This window comes from Lutra lutra, chromosome 4 (assembly GCF_902655055.1).
Source record: "Lutra lutra chromosome 4, mLutLut1.2, whole genome shotgun sequence".
NCBI classification, from domain to species: Eukaryota; Metazoa; Chordata; class Mammalia; order Carnivora; family Mustelidae; genus Lutra; species Lutra lutra.
In genome coordinates this window covers 58,043,124-58,058,004 of record NC_062281.1, presented here as the reverse complement: position 1 = coordinate 58,058,004, position 14,881 = coordinate 58,043,124, and the positions used below count along the sequence as shown (strand labels likewise).

Genomic DNA, 14,881 nt, shown 5'->3' with positions numbered 1-14,881 from the left:
TCATACAATGATATGTAAATGCAACAACCACAGCTAAAGAATATTCTTAGAAAGGAGCATAGCACAAATAAGTCCCATTAATGTTACAGACACATATCATTCGAAACAGATACTTTCATAAAGAATACTTGTAATTTTGCGCATGTTTTACAAACCTGTGAGTGAATTTATGCCACTCAGAGCGGTGGGGGTCTAGACACCATCTCACCAAAAAGAACCTCGATGATTAGACCTGTCACGTCCAACACTCTGACATCTACACCCTGGACTGTGCATCTAACTCCCACACATTTATCCTTCTTCAGAACCAAATAGCAAGACAATCAGCTAACTTTGGCCAAGAGCACTTTCTTCTTATTTCTTAGGAGAATGAAGAGCTGTTTCTCCTTCACTGATAGAGACTTTATTTTATTCCTTTGTATTAAAAGGAAAAAAAAAAAAACACATTTGTTTACCCAGCGACTACTAGGAAAGCAGCATAATTGCTCAAAAGGAAGGCTGGGTCCCGTCTCTAGTGCTGATCCGCTCTGTAGACTTGGGCAAGTTACTTCATCCCTCTGTGCTTTGATTTCCTTAATCTGTAAAGTGGGGCTCATAACAGCACGTATCTCAGTGGGAAGCTGAGCAGGTGGATATGACAATGTACATAAAGCCCTCTTCATTATGCCTGCCACATGGTGAGCAACAGTCAACAATGACAAGAATGGTGGCTACCAACCTCTCTGTACCTGTGTCCTGTGAGAATTAATCAGGTTTCCTCTTCTAACCCTTCCCTTCTCTCTCTTGCAATCTCTTAGTGAATGAACTGTTTTATTTCATGTGGAACATTCCAACTGAGCCCCTTCTCTGGGACCCTCCAGGGAGCGGGAGGATAATAGTAGACACAGAAAAGTATCCCGATACACCTTGAAAATATATGCCAAGTGAAATAAGGCAGTCACAGAAGGACAAATATCGCACGATTCCACTTACACGGGATACCTCAATGGTCAAACTCACAGGAACAGAGAGTAAGATCACGGTGAGGGTCAGTGGGGAGAAGGAAATGGAGACTTGTTCAATGGGTATAAAATTTCAGTTACATAAAATGAAAAAGGTCTAGAGATCTGCTGTAAAATGTTGTGCCTATAGTTAAGAGTAGTGCACTATACACTTAAAATTTGTTAAGAGGGTAGATGTCATGTTATGTATTTTTTTTGCCACAAGCATCCTGAGCTATGATAAAAAAAAAGACTAGGTCAATAGTGGAAATATGTGCTTCCTATGCATTCCATTTGTTCTTACTAAATCCCTAAGAACAGAGACCTAAAAGATACTTTCAAAACTCAACATTAAAAGTTAAAAGTTATCTGACACTTGGAGCCAGTTTCTTCCAAACTGTCAGCTGCTGTCTCTTAGAGAAATTTTATGCCCTGAAGCAGTTGGGGAACACAATAATTCATAAGCGTGACTTCTAGGAACACCCACTTTACACAATACCAGCATTAAACATCCAAAATCCTAAGCTGTAAAATACAAGCATAATGGAACCAACAGGATGAATATTTGGAAGGAGCTGTGATTTCAGCAATTTCAAATCTGTTATTTAATTGTAAACCACTCCTCTTTTCCCAAACACTTATTTCTCAGATTAACTAGGAGCATACAAATTGGTATTGTGGAAAAAATGTGGTTCTCCTACATATGAATGGTGACACTCTTACACAAATTAAAGGGGCACAGCAAAGAATAGCATCACAGAAATTAAAAATGCAGAACACAATGATTACAAGTTTGTGTTATGCATTCTGCCATTTCCGATCATATACAGATAAGACTTTCCATAGGAAAAAAGTCTGTGAGCATATCAGCTCACAATTTCAGTTCTGAATTCAGTGAAGGAGTAGCTTCACTAGCCTAATAAAATAAGGGAGAAACAGCCACATCCTTCAAATGAAGATTAGGTTTATTAAACACTTAAAACGGAAAGAAGTCAGGGAGTGACAGGTTGTAAGTTGGCTAATTAAGGCACCTTCTTTAAAGGTTATTTCTTCATCCTTGAATAAGAACATAAATATAAAAACAAAAGCTGTGAAGACTTTGAACCTCTTAACAGCTATGCTGATTTACTGTAAAATTTTACATTTTTTCACATTATTGGACCTTTTAATTTTTCAACATTATAAAATGTATTTCTTAACACGATATGATTTCTCTTACTGGTTATTAATTTTTAAGTTATTTAGAAAATAGAAATGTAGAAGTAAAAATATTTTAACCTATGAAAAATATTTTAACCTATAGATATAGAAGAATCCTTGCAAAAATAATATCAACATTCTTGATATGTTTTAAAAGAGATATGTACATTTTGATATCTATCAAACACTTAATAAAAGATTACTCCTCAAGGCAATTTGCAAACTATGGTTTCATCTAGATATATGTCAGTGTAAATCAGGAACCTTCAGCTCACCGTTTTTCTAAACAAGTATGCCATAATCTTTGCTAGCTCTGTTTCCACGAGGCCATCATAAATCTACCACACAGTACTGTCTCCTCAGAACACAGTCACAGATTCAAACACTTGAAAGCCCAGTGAACTATACATACAGAAAGTCTGTGTCAAGAGTTAGTAATCCCCCTCACCTGTGGGTGTATTTCATTTTCACAAAATCTTCATAGACATGCACCCATCATGCTGAAAAACATCTCATTATTATCGTACTTGGTTGAAAAATACCTTTTCTGTTAGTCTATAATATGAAAGAGGAATGGACACTGCTTTTAATGTACACATATATATGGTTTGCATATAATGTCTACTAGATTACCCAAGGTGGACTTTGGTGAATTGAATGCAAACATAGATTTAAAGAGCAGAAAACATTTTTCTTCTCAATTTGCTGCTACTGATATTTAATTTGCTTTGATCTAAACATGTTAATATTATCCAAGTGGAAGAAGCAAGTAAGATTCGTTATTATAGATTTATTTCTAACAGTGAAAGTGTCTACTAAAAAAAAAAGTAAAATAAAATGTATAAAAGTATTTAATTTTCAGTCTTCAAACTTAAATGGTGTATTAAAATCAGAAAAAATGTAAACCTTTGCCTTTTCTGGAATTATAGTTTATAGTTTTGTATTTATTGAATGCATTCATAGACTCCCTTAGGATGTGAAATGTATGGAAATATATGTGCATTGCTAAAGAAAGAACGAAATTTATTCTTTCCCCACATCATGCTCTTCTTTGCAGTAGAGGTTTTTAATTCAATACAGAGCTAGAATGAGATGGAGCCAATTTCCTGGTCTATATGTGTGACAAATGCTGAAAGTGGTACAAGATTAACAAATTAGTTGAAGTATAGATCTTAAGGGTTTTTTTTTCTGTGTCTCTAAATCAAAATTCATACTTTATATGAAATGAAGCCTTCTTTAGAATTCAATAATAACTAAAGGTCTTTTATTTCTGTATTTAATATAAAAGGGTGGGATGACAGCTACCAGCATTTTTTTGAGCAAATATTTTTATTTGTAAGAAAGCTTATAAAGATTATATATTGGAGTTTGAAATGATTTTGATTGTAATCCTGCATCTTGGGTTAGTCACTGCAATGTGTGATTTTGAGAAGATGAAACATTCCTAATAACCAGTTATTCCCCCAAATAAAAGCATAAAATGAAAATCAGGAGTAAAATTTATTTATTTCTCTATTTTTATGGGTATAAACAGTGTTTAAAATGTTAGGTGCTTGATCAACATGCTTGCTTTCCTAATTGCATTTGTTAGCCTGGTTTTAAGTAAAAACTATCAGGCGTGGCTGTTTTACCTAACCTCAGAATCATGTGCTTGATATAATCCAGATATCTGACACCAAACAATAAAAACATCTGCGACAATAAAAGCATGTAACAGTTGTGGAATTGTTTAATTTGGGAGAAAATGGCTACATTTGATGATCACACATGCGTGACTTGATTTCTCCTCTTTGTCAAAAAACGTCTATCTTTTGCAAATGGTGGTTTTTTTGTTTTGTTTTGTTTTGTTTTTTAAGGAATTGACTTAGGACATGGAAGAGCTCTTTAAAACGTGTTCTGAAATACATGGTTTGGATTCAGCTCACTCATTTCTGGTTTAGAGGTTTGTCCTAGTCCACCTGTTCTTTACTTGGGCTTAAATTATATAAAAATACAGCATTTTAAAGCAAGTGCAGCCTTACTTGTTGGACCCAAACATGGTAACATGCTTAAAATTCAAGAAGAGTTCTGTGCAGGTTGTACGTCTCAGTCACCCAATCTCCTTTCACATATCTGTTCATGTTGACAGACTATGTCATAATACATCAACAGAAAGATCAGCACAGAAGAACAAAATTTCATCGCCTGACAGCAAGAGGAAAACTGATTTCAGTATTAAATTAGTAAAAATATATCATTACCTCACTTCCAATAAACCTTTAGAAGATAAGGTGCTGCTATAATCACAAAAGTATACGCAAAGACAATTAGGTTTGCTTGTATCTTTGGTGTCACCCTTTGACACCCTGTTCTCATTTTATCTTGTATATGTTATTTATTTTTTATATATCTTGGAAGCAACTTCGAGAATTAAAAGCAATTTCTTCATGAGACATGTAGTATTACATACGTAAAAACATATATCTGCCAAACCTTTGAAGGACAGGTTATCCTATACCAATCATTGGCAGGAACTTATTGACCATTGAAATGGAAATGGGTATTTAAGCTTCTGATAAAAGTTAGGTACCTTTTTCATATAACATCTTGCTCTGTTTGGATTTCAGTAAAAATTTAACAATACCTGTAATAAATAATGTCTTTTGCAGCCCAGGGCATCATCTGGCACTTCGGCTTTAATTTTGCCCCTGTTTGAACACTCTACAACATATGCACTTCTCTTTTGTCTATTATCCTAGAGTTGTGCTATTCCCAAATATTGACATCATCTACTTTTATCAGCATTAACTGCTCTGAAGCTTCCCAGGCTCATGCTCAGCTCTATTTCTTCCTATTGATTATCTTCCTCACTCCAGCAGGTAGCTAGCCAGCGAGGCTGTCCTGAGAAATAGCTTCCAATGACTTTATACGCACAATTTACACGGAATTGTTTAAAGAAGATATTAGCCTCAATACAAATCAGTGAAGCTCATTTAGTCAATACTGCACAATTCTGCTGTTGGCACCCTGTCACATGTTAGTCTTTACAGTTAGCTGCTGTACCCAATCTGCACATTAGCTATAGTATTTAGTTTCATATTAAAATGAAGCCGGGTTTTTTTTTTTTTTCCGCTTTTGCTTTCCTTTTTGAAATCTTTTCAGTGTACTTTTTACATCACCTCACTGAGCCATGTGATAGTAATATATTTTGAAATATAAAAACCTGAGATTAAATGTTTGATTTTTGACAGTGTTCTTAAATATAATAAATTCAAAAGGAAATACTGTTAAGTTAAAATGGAGTGTTTTTCATTAAGTCCAATCAAATGGTAGACAACAAAGGATCTTTTATTTGAGAATATGAAGTGAAAATGAAAACCAGAAAACCTTTACTAAGAAAAGGTCCAGCTAAATTATGTTGGAAGGAGGTCTCCAGATTGAGTTTGGGTGTTTCTTTTGCTAAAAGTGAATTAAACTAAGATATGTTATGAAGAAATATCTTACAAAGAAGCAAACTTAATGCTTTTTGGAGATGAAAATAAGGTCTAAGGACAGTTGACTTTGAAAATAATTCTAAAGAAAGATCACATATGAAAAAAATTGCCACAGCATCTGATCTTTTCTTATAATCATAACAGGGAAATGTTTGGGGGAAAGTAATGCTAGTCCCCTCTTTCTCTTCCATAGCAATGCTGTAAAATTCTAGAAGGGGTGTTTACATTTCAGAATTACTCCTCCTTAAACTACTGGCTTATGATAGTTAATGAGATGATATCCAAATGTTGAAAACAGGAAAATTCAAATGAAAATCTAAATGTGAAATATAATATAATGAAATAACTAAGCAACATAATACTACTCTGAATGTTTGTGCAAATACTGCAAAATGAACTGCAATACATTAAAATTCTTCAGTGGTTGGGTAATACATAAGTGAAGGTTTATATATAAAAGCTTTAGCTATCAAAAAAAGGGATCTTTAAATCATACTTTCCTAAATTTTTTACTTGAAAACATCACGAACATCTTGGAGTGCATTTCGAAAAGTTGTCATTAAATCAATTTGCATATTTCTTTGCAAACTGAAATTCAAGGTAAGAAGAAAGCATAGTGATCAAAATAGTCTATTTGTTCTAAAATGCAGCTTCCAGCTTTAGTGGCTGAGTGGCAGAAAGCTTTGGGGAATATGAATGTAGAGAAAACAATAATCTCAATTTTGGTGATTTTCAAGAACTATCTTTTTTGTGAGTAAAAAGTATGAGTTGAACAAAATAACAATTTTAAATGAGTGATAGCAAATAACAACATTTTGAACATTAATATAGGAAAGCAATTAAAATAGAATTACCTAACAAATTATTAAAAAATATTTCAATATTTTCTCTTTTTTCTACTATAAAATGTTAAAGGTGATTTTTGTATGATCTTTGCTTTCATTTCTTTTCTTTTTAAATATCAGTAGTTGGGAGCTAGAGCTCTGAAGCCCAGGTAGAAAAGACATGCTAAGAGATGGTCAGTTTATCCTGACCATTCATCTTCTCACACATTTATTGCAAACTGACACTCATATAACAGCTTTTTTTTTTTAATCACAAAGATTCAACAAAGAACAATTCCAGTACCAAGGGAAAAAACATACTCCAGGAAAAAGAGAAATGTCATAATTGCTTATTCAGGTTGCATAAATGCAGGCATGGCAAAGACAAGTGCAATATTTGTGTGTGACAGCATTTTACCATTTAAAGAAGTCAGTAATCTAGATATGATAGTATTTAAATGTAATTGTATGTATGTATGCATATAGCATATGTTACATGCAATGTACAAATATAAATTCCAGCTCCAAACTGAAATATATAAACATTATTAGTCTTTTTATTTTGGTTCAAAATATTCTTTGATGAATATGTTTTTATGTATTAAGTGTATCTCTAACAACTAAATTATAAAAGCTTTACGCTAGTCCATTTACCATGTGATAGTCTTATATTCAATAAAATTATATGGTTTACATAGTCACTTAAACATAGGAACGCTCTCAATAAAGCAAATGCACATAAAACAATACAGGTTTTTAAAACTAACAGCAACAAAATAGATCAACATTTCACATAAATTAAGATGCTGATTTTTTTTTCCAAAAAACTTTGTAGATTATCCATGAAGCTTAAAATGTGAGTTTTGTTTTCAAATTATGTCAAAACATAAAATTGTCAAACAAAGATGTTTCATAGTAACTTTCAAAACAAACTAATTTTTTTAAAAGTAGTTTGCTTAAGTTTCTAAAATACAAAGGAAAAAATTGTTTTCAGTTTTGACTAGACCTATAATTTCTATAAGCCTTATAAATGCTCATATTTGTGATCATATTAAAAATTCATATTGGATCCATTGTGACTGCTTATATAGATTACCAAGATGATGCCCAATATCATGTATATCATTTCACTGAATTATTTTGTAGCAAAAAGTGTCACACCAAATCCAGATATTTCAAATAAATCTCTCTTCCATAAATATCCTGGCTAGCAGAACCTAGGCAAAAAGAATTTTTTTACACTAAAAATTAGTTTTAAAAGCAAGAATATTGAATTGTATGGGACATTCTCTTTTTTAAAAGTATAAACTTATCCAAACTGAGCACCCATACACATGCGTGCCACTGCACACATATTTTGTCAGGAGAAATTATATTTTTATCATTAAAGTAAAATGAATATGAACCTCTTAAGGTGATTAACATTGTAATCTATGTAATTACACAGCTTCTAAAGGATGTAAACATTTAATTTAATCCTAATTTCCCATATTGAACAATGTATCGATTATTACTGTCATCATCAATTTTTATTAGGTGGTAATATTTTAAAACATCAACTAATACATACACCTATCCAAATTCTAAGACAATTTAACTTAGCTAAAAAAGATAAAATCAAACTGGATAGTTAATTGGGATATTTCATAACTTCTTTATTTTAAATACATATATCTCTAGAAACAAAGTACAATATTTAAGGAAATTAATATTAGCCTTCAGATACATAGAGAGTACATTTATGCATCTATTATATCCATGGAAAATACAGATATTCCATTATATATATGCAATTATATAATCTGTATAAATGCAGATATATCATTATATGTATCTTGTCTATCTATGCATTTTGTGCAGAAAAGAAAAGCATTTTTATAATCCAGAATAAAGCTATACAAGTGTGTGTGTGCATGTTTGGGTGTGTGTGTGTTTGCATGTGTGGAGGGAGAGCCAGAGGAAAAGAATCAATGGCTTCACAAAGAGGTATTAAAGATAAAATATTAAACATGTTTGAAAATGAATATAAAGGTATTATGTTACATAAAGACATACCATTGACAGATTTTTCTCTCTCCTTTTCCTCTCTCTCTCTCTCTCTGTGTGTTCTGCTGTTAACAAGAAAATGAACATTTGGGATGAAAGAAATGATGACTCTATAGAAACTTAAAATAGGACACTTACGTTAAACTTATGAAATTAAAATTTAAATCCAACTGGATTTTCCTTTCTGAATATGAAATAAGAACCCTATAAAATGTGCACATGAATTGTAACATATTTAAATGTCTATTAAAATTTTTCCTCATGTAAATATTTGCATCATTAGTACCCTATAGCATCTTAAAATATTCTAAAGGCATGCATGAAAATATCATGAAATAAATCTGAAGGGGTCAGTCATCTTCGGAGCATAAAGCTCAAGACTTTAAGATAAAGTTCCTCACCCTTTGACTCAGACAGAACTGTTTCAAACCCTCTAGCAGAATGATTTTTATGTACATCTACTTGTTAGTTCTTCAAATTTGTCATTTTTTAATACTCTAGGGCTGAAAAGGAGAATACATGGAGTTGCATATAGAGAATTTTTTTTAAAGATTTTATTTATTTATTTGACAGAGAGAGATCACAAATAGACGGAGAGGAAGGCAGAGAGAGAGAGAGAGAGAGAGAGAGAGAGAGAGAGAAGCAGGCCTCCCGCCGAGCAGAGAGCCCGATGTGGGACTCGATCCCAGGACCCTGAGATCATGACCCAAGCCGAAGGCAGCGGCTTAACCCACTGAGCCACCCAGGCGCCCCGCATATAGAGAATTTATATCACTACTTAATAGTTAATGTCTTGACCACATTTAAGATTATGCATTTGGAGAGTTACAGCCTCAGAAATTCTAGTGCTATAGCATTCAGGTGGTCCTATTAAATGTCTTCCACTGAGAAGAGCCCCTTATAGCAAGAACACTTCACTAATACCTAGCTACCTACATTCCTGAAGTCTTTAGTCTAAAAACCTATTTCTACATAAAAAGAGCCCTATTTAACTTAACTCTAAGGGTATCAATGTTGTTGTTTGTCATGATGTTGACAAAAAGCAGGAGACAAAAAGTTATCTGTAATTCTCAAGTGGACAGATTCATCCTCTAATTCCTAGATAATTAACCAGGATAAAAACTTTGCCTTGCATTGCCTCTCTTCAAGATGGTAAGCTCATGATACAGTGAAATCAGAGCAAGTTATGGGAGGAGGGAATGGGGGCCTGGAAAGAGGAATGCCTTTTTCTTGGTTCCACAAAGGGTTGAGGGCCTAATTATTTTTAAGTATAATCCAACCAACCTCTTCTCATGCTTAGCTGCCCTGAGTGACACTATTTGTGATGCCCAGTGTGCTGAAACTGAGCAGGTTGCTGTCAGTTTAAAAATGACTATAATAAAAGTGACCATGAAGATGGATCTTGTGATTTTGCGTTTCTAATCAGTCATCTGTGAAGAACACTTTTGCTTTGATTCAGCAGACTGGTGACAGCCATGATTGATAGTGCACGAGGATGAAAAAAGGTTATTAACTGTCTTCCTATTAAGCTCAATGTATTACCCCTCTAGGTGCATCTCATACTTTAAGTTAAAGTACTTATTCAGGTAAGGTCAAGAATGAACTCTATGGAGATGGTTTCCATTCTGCTGAAAATGAGCAAGACATCCTTTTACTGATTTTTTTTTAATTTAGCATTAAAATTACATTTAATTCCACTGTCTTATTTTTATTGGCTAAAAAAAGAGAAATTTTCTCCTTCCAAGAACATCCTTACTGAAAACACTGGAAGTATAGAAAATAGCTTGAAATATAAATTTGAATTTACATTTGAATGTAGATTTGAATGTAGAGCTAACTAGCAACATGTGTGTGGCATGTACATAAGTCTGTATTTAAGCAGATGGTCATATATTGTATAATCTGAGGGTATTTTTAAGGGTAGACACTAAAATTGATTTGTGATTAAAAAAGTCTGTATGGTATTTGCAAAAATTGTTTTAATTTTCAATAATCCATACATAGCAAGCTTTAGAAATAACAATTTCTAAGATTAAAGGATCTAATAGAACATTTAGATATTTGTTTTCATTTAGATATAATGTACTAACTTCATCTCGTTTTAACTCTTTAAAATTAGAAATATTACATGTAGATGAACATTTGAATGATGGTATCTGTTCATGTCTTTGATGAGTATAATTACACATCCATCACAAATAGTATGAGAGATCCTAAGGTATTTAAAATTTTTCACTGACTCGGGGTACACTATTTATTAAATGAAATAATAAACTTTGAAATATTGTCATATCTCCTGTGTTCATTTATCCTTATCAAAGTCAAAATATACTGAAAGATTTTTGTATACTTAATTTAACTTCTCTTTAAAAACATTTTATATTTGCAAGCTTGGTTCTGAAAGATAATATATAAAATATATGCATTTTAATTTGAAATTGTAGTACTGTGTTTCTTCTTACATTTCCCACTGTAAATACTCAGTACATGTCAGATGTAATGTGAATTAGCCAAAAACATTCAAGGATATCAATAACTTGGCACTGATGTAACCATTTAAACTACAAGAAACTTTCAGCTCTCTGTGATTAACCGTTCTTCATTGAACAACTCTGCAGAGTAGCACAGAAAGAGAAAATGCCACCACAATGTTATTAGAGTTTCAGTGCAAGGAAAATCACATTATATCCAAAAGTTTTCTCTAGTATCATGACCTGTTTCTCCAGTGTCAGTTATTATACTCATTTTTGGTATATAATAAACTATATTTTGAAAATGTACTGTTTTAATATTAGGATCCATCAACAATGAAATACAGAGAAAGTAAGGAAATGAAGTTCAAGATTTCCCTGAATTTCTCTTTAGAGACAAAAAAATTGGCTCCCTACCCTATTCTGCTTAATACTGCAATTGCTGTTTTGAGAACCCTTTCCAGGTCTCTAGTATTTTATGCATGCCAAGTATAACTTAAATACTTACACCCTGAGAGCCTCTTCATAAGAAAATGTTAGATCAATATGACAATTGTTTATTCAGTGAATTGTGTTTATGTGGAGTGGACTTTCAAAGGTACATTTTAGAATTCATAAAAGATTCCCTCAATATGACTCATTAACTTCATTATTAAATGGATTTTTCTTTCTACCCTATATAACTTCAACAAACTTGTGCTTTCAAATTCAGAAATCAACTTTGAGATAAGTGATAGAGGGTGATACATGGTCAGTGATAGCATCCTATATTGTTGTCCAAATGTTTGCATAAGTTAATAAGAAATATGTTGCACATTTCTAAAAACATTGTTTGCTTTTAAATAAAAAAAAAGAAAAAGAAAAATACAGTTTCAAACTATACCATGTAAATTAACAAAGTGCTCTCAATTATTAGTGAAAGTCCTATCTTCTATTTGCACTTGGGAGCTCAAGGTAAATTAGGAAACACAAAGACCAAGTAGGCCCAAGAGGAATGCACGGATTTCCTAGTCTCCTCGTTTTCTTCTCTTTAGAGAAGATCTAGAACACATATGACACATAGCACACATTTTAGGAAAGACCAAGGCAAAGACAGTTTCAGGTAGAGTTTAGGTCATTTCCAAGGCAGTCAATTAGCTTAGCTGAAATTGATGTCCAGCTGTATTTTTTTGCAGACTGGACACTGGCAGACAGTAAAAGTTAAAAATGTAACATTTTCTTTTATACTTTTGAAACTCCAGAACACAATGTTGCATTAATGCTGCTCAAGCAATTGACAGAACCAATGAAGAAAAATCCCACACCTTTGTGCAAACTCTTTAAATCTGGTTCTGAGGCTTTGTGACTTGGTTTCATCTACTAATGGGGCACATGGTATCTTTAGTTTACGGTATCTAGGGCTTCAATTACTTTTAGCTTGAAACTCTCTTCCGAAACTCTTCCACTTCTCTATATATCTTTGCTCTTCCTCCTCCCCCTCTCCTCCTCCGCACCCCCTCCAAACCTACTAGGGGACACGGGTAGGTTTATGAACTGGGTGGTGCACATCTGTGTAGCCAGAACCTGGAGGCTGACAGTTGCTGTCCACTCCCAGACTGTGTACCTGAGCGCAGTGGCCACTCTGCTCTTCCGCCCAGCCCACTTCTGCCTGCAGTGTTGCTGCTGTCACGCCAGCCCGTGATTTGATAGGCTTGTCGGGTTGCCATGGTGTTGACTTCTTGCCTCTGAGGAGCTGCCCAATGACTGGAGGTCTGGGATTAAAGCGGGAAGAGGCAGCGGCCACAGCGAATTTCAGCGGCAGCTGCAGCTGCTAGAAACAAGAAACGAGAGGACGAGGTCTTTCGACTGCGTTCCCCACCCGCAGCCTGGGCGGCCAGTGAGGGGGGCAAGAAGAAGAGAGGTGGGAGGAGGTTGAAATGGTGACCACTGGAAGCCAGAAGATACAAGGGAGGGGTCTGAGACCCTCTCAGGAATAACTCATAAGCAATCCGCACGGGCAGAGAGGGAAAAATCTTTCGGAATTCGTTGTTATTCACACAAGACATTACCTGGGCGGGTGGTGGGACTGGGAGTAAACGGTTGTTAAGAGGGATTTAAGGGGGTGATACACTTTTCCCCACACCCCACCCTTTATTTGGGCAGCGAGGTAGCCTGACAAAGAGGCGCTCTGCGGAGAACTTCAAATCATGGAAACTAACTTACTCCAAGGAGAGAAAGTGCCATGAGACCAAAACCAAGTACAGGAAAATAGTTGCCTGGGCCGGTGGCCGGCGGGGGCGGCCCGGGAAGGGGGGAGCCAGAGGGTTCCCGTGCAATGCACAGCCCCAGACGGAAACCGTAAACTAGGAAATGAAAGGGAAAGAAACCGCTTCTGTTATAAATTAGTAGGTAGGTAAAGGTTACGCAAAGAAGAAAAGGGAAAGTAAAGCTGTTAAAATAGAATAAAACCCCCGGGAGTTCAACTCAAAATCCGCGCCCCCCCCCTACACACACACACACACACACACACACACACACACACACACTTCCCAAACCAAGGGGAGGAGGAGGAGAAAAAGTGCATTCTGGTGTGATGAGAACTCTCTGGAATGTCTGGAGGAGAGGATAGGAGTGCGAGGGTAAGAAGACCCGGGTGCTAAATAATTGGCAGGAGGGAGAAATGGGGGAGGGGCGGGGTAGGAAAGAAAGATTCCGCGATTCACCGAAGAGACTTCGAGATTCAGAAGGGGGAGATTCCAATAGGAGGAAAGGAAGTACAGAAGTTGAGACCTGTAGCGTAAAGGAGGAAGCGACCAGAGTCAGTAAGAGAAAAGGAGGAAAAAGGTGTGTGCTGCTGAGGGAGGGCGTGGGAAGGCCACCACAGTCTACTGGAAGAAGCGACTGCTAGGACAGAGGGCAAAAAGGGCAGAGAATTGGAGCGACTTAGGCGGTCGACCAGAGCACCGCGGGGCAGCACCGGCGAGTGGGAAGCCAGGTGCCGCGCAGTCCGCTCCCCAGCTCGGGGCGACGCGGGGACTTTTCTGGCAAGGAGAGGAGCTGCTCTTTCAGCCTGCCCGAGTCACGATTCACCGCGAGTCCTAAACACACGCCTCACTAACTACTTTACAGCCACTTTCATTGATTTTCTTTAACAAATAAACGTAATACCCGTTACAGCAACACTTCCTTTTGCTGCAGCTAAAATGCCATAAGCTCTGATTGCTGCATTTCTCTGGATAGCAGTCTTCATATCTCCAAATAAATTGGTTTCCTTCACCTAAAAGATCAAATGTGTGATCACATTCAGGTTGGGGGAGTCTCGTCTTCGCCCCCCTCTATGATTTGAGAATCACCTTTTAGAATAAGTAGAAGACAGGTCCGGATACAAGTTTACAAACCTGGAAGGGCTCAATGACATTTGCATATTAATTTTTGCTAATAAGCATCAATTTGGAAGGAAAACACCCTCGAGAAAATTGACTCCTTTGAAATTGCAGGGAAATTAACACGAGTCCGACAGCCACACCTAAGCTACTCCCCCAGAGTTATCTTTAAAAAATATTTCCTCTAAAAATAAAGTATTGTCAAATATACTTCAATTAAAAAAAATAAAGTATTTCTTTTAAAGTTCCCCTCCCTTTAGAGCGGTTTCTGCTGGAGGTTCTAACATACATGTCAAAGGGTTGTTGAATTATTCATTATTGTAATTACTATCATCATTGTCATTATCCCTTTCCATGTGGAAATAATTTTATTATCGTAATTTGATATCTGAAGAATTTCCTGTTAGTCGTTTGATAATCATTTTTTTCTGCTGAAAAGAAAAGTTTTGTTTATAAATGAGATAGAGAAAATGTTTTAAATGCTTTGATGTTTGCTATAGATTTCCGTTTATCTAATCGATCGGA

The 14,881-nt window shown here is 35.3% G+C and overlaps 1 protein-coding gene across 3 annotated transcripts in view; it reads right to left on the bottom strand.

The window, feature by feature from the left end:
* LOC125098148 (vegetative cell wall protein gp1-like) overlaps nt 1-14,881 on the bottom strand; it is a 41,231-nt gene that overhangs the window by 18,137 nt on the left and 8,213 nt on the right. For 2 of the 3 annotated variants that reach the window (XR_007126734.1, XR_007126732.1), the window contains exon 2: nt 12,598-12,804. The exons of the other annotated variant lie outside the window; for it this stretch is intronic. The gene's annotated coding sequence lies outside the window, so the exon portion shown is untranslated. The remainder of the gene's footprint in view (nt 1-12,597; nt 12,805-14,881) is intronic. 3 annotated transcript variants of the gene reach the window in all.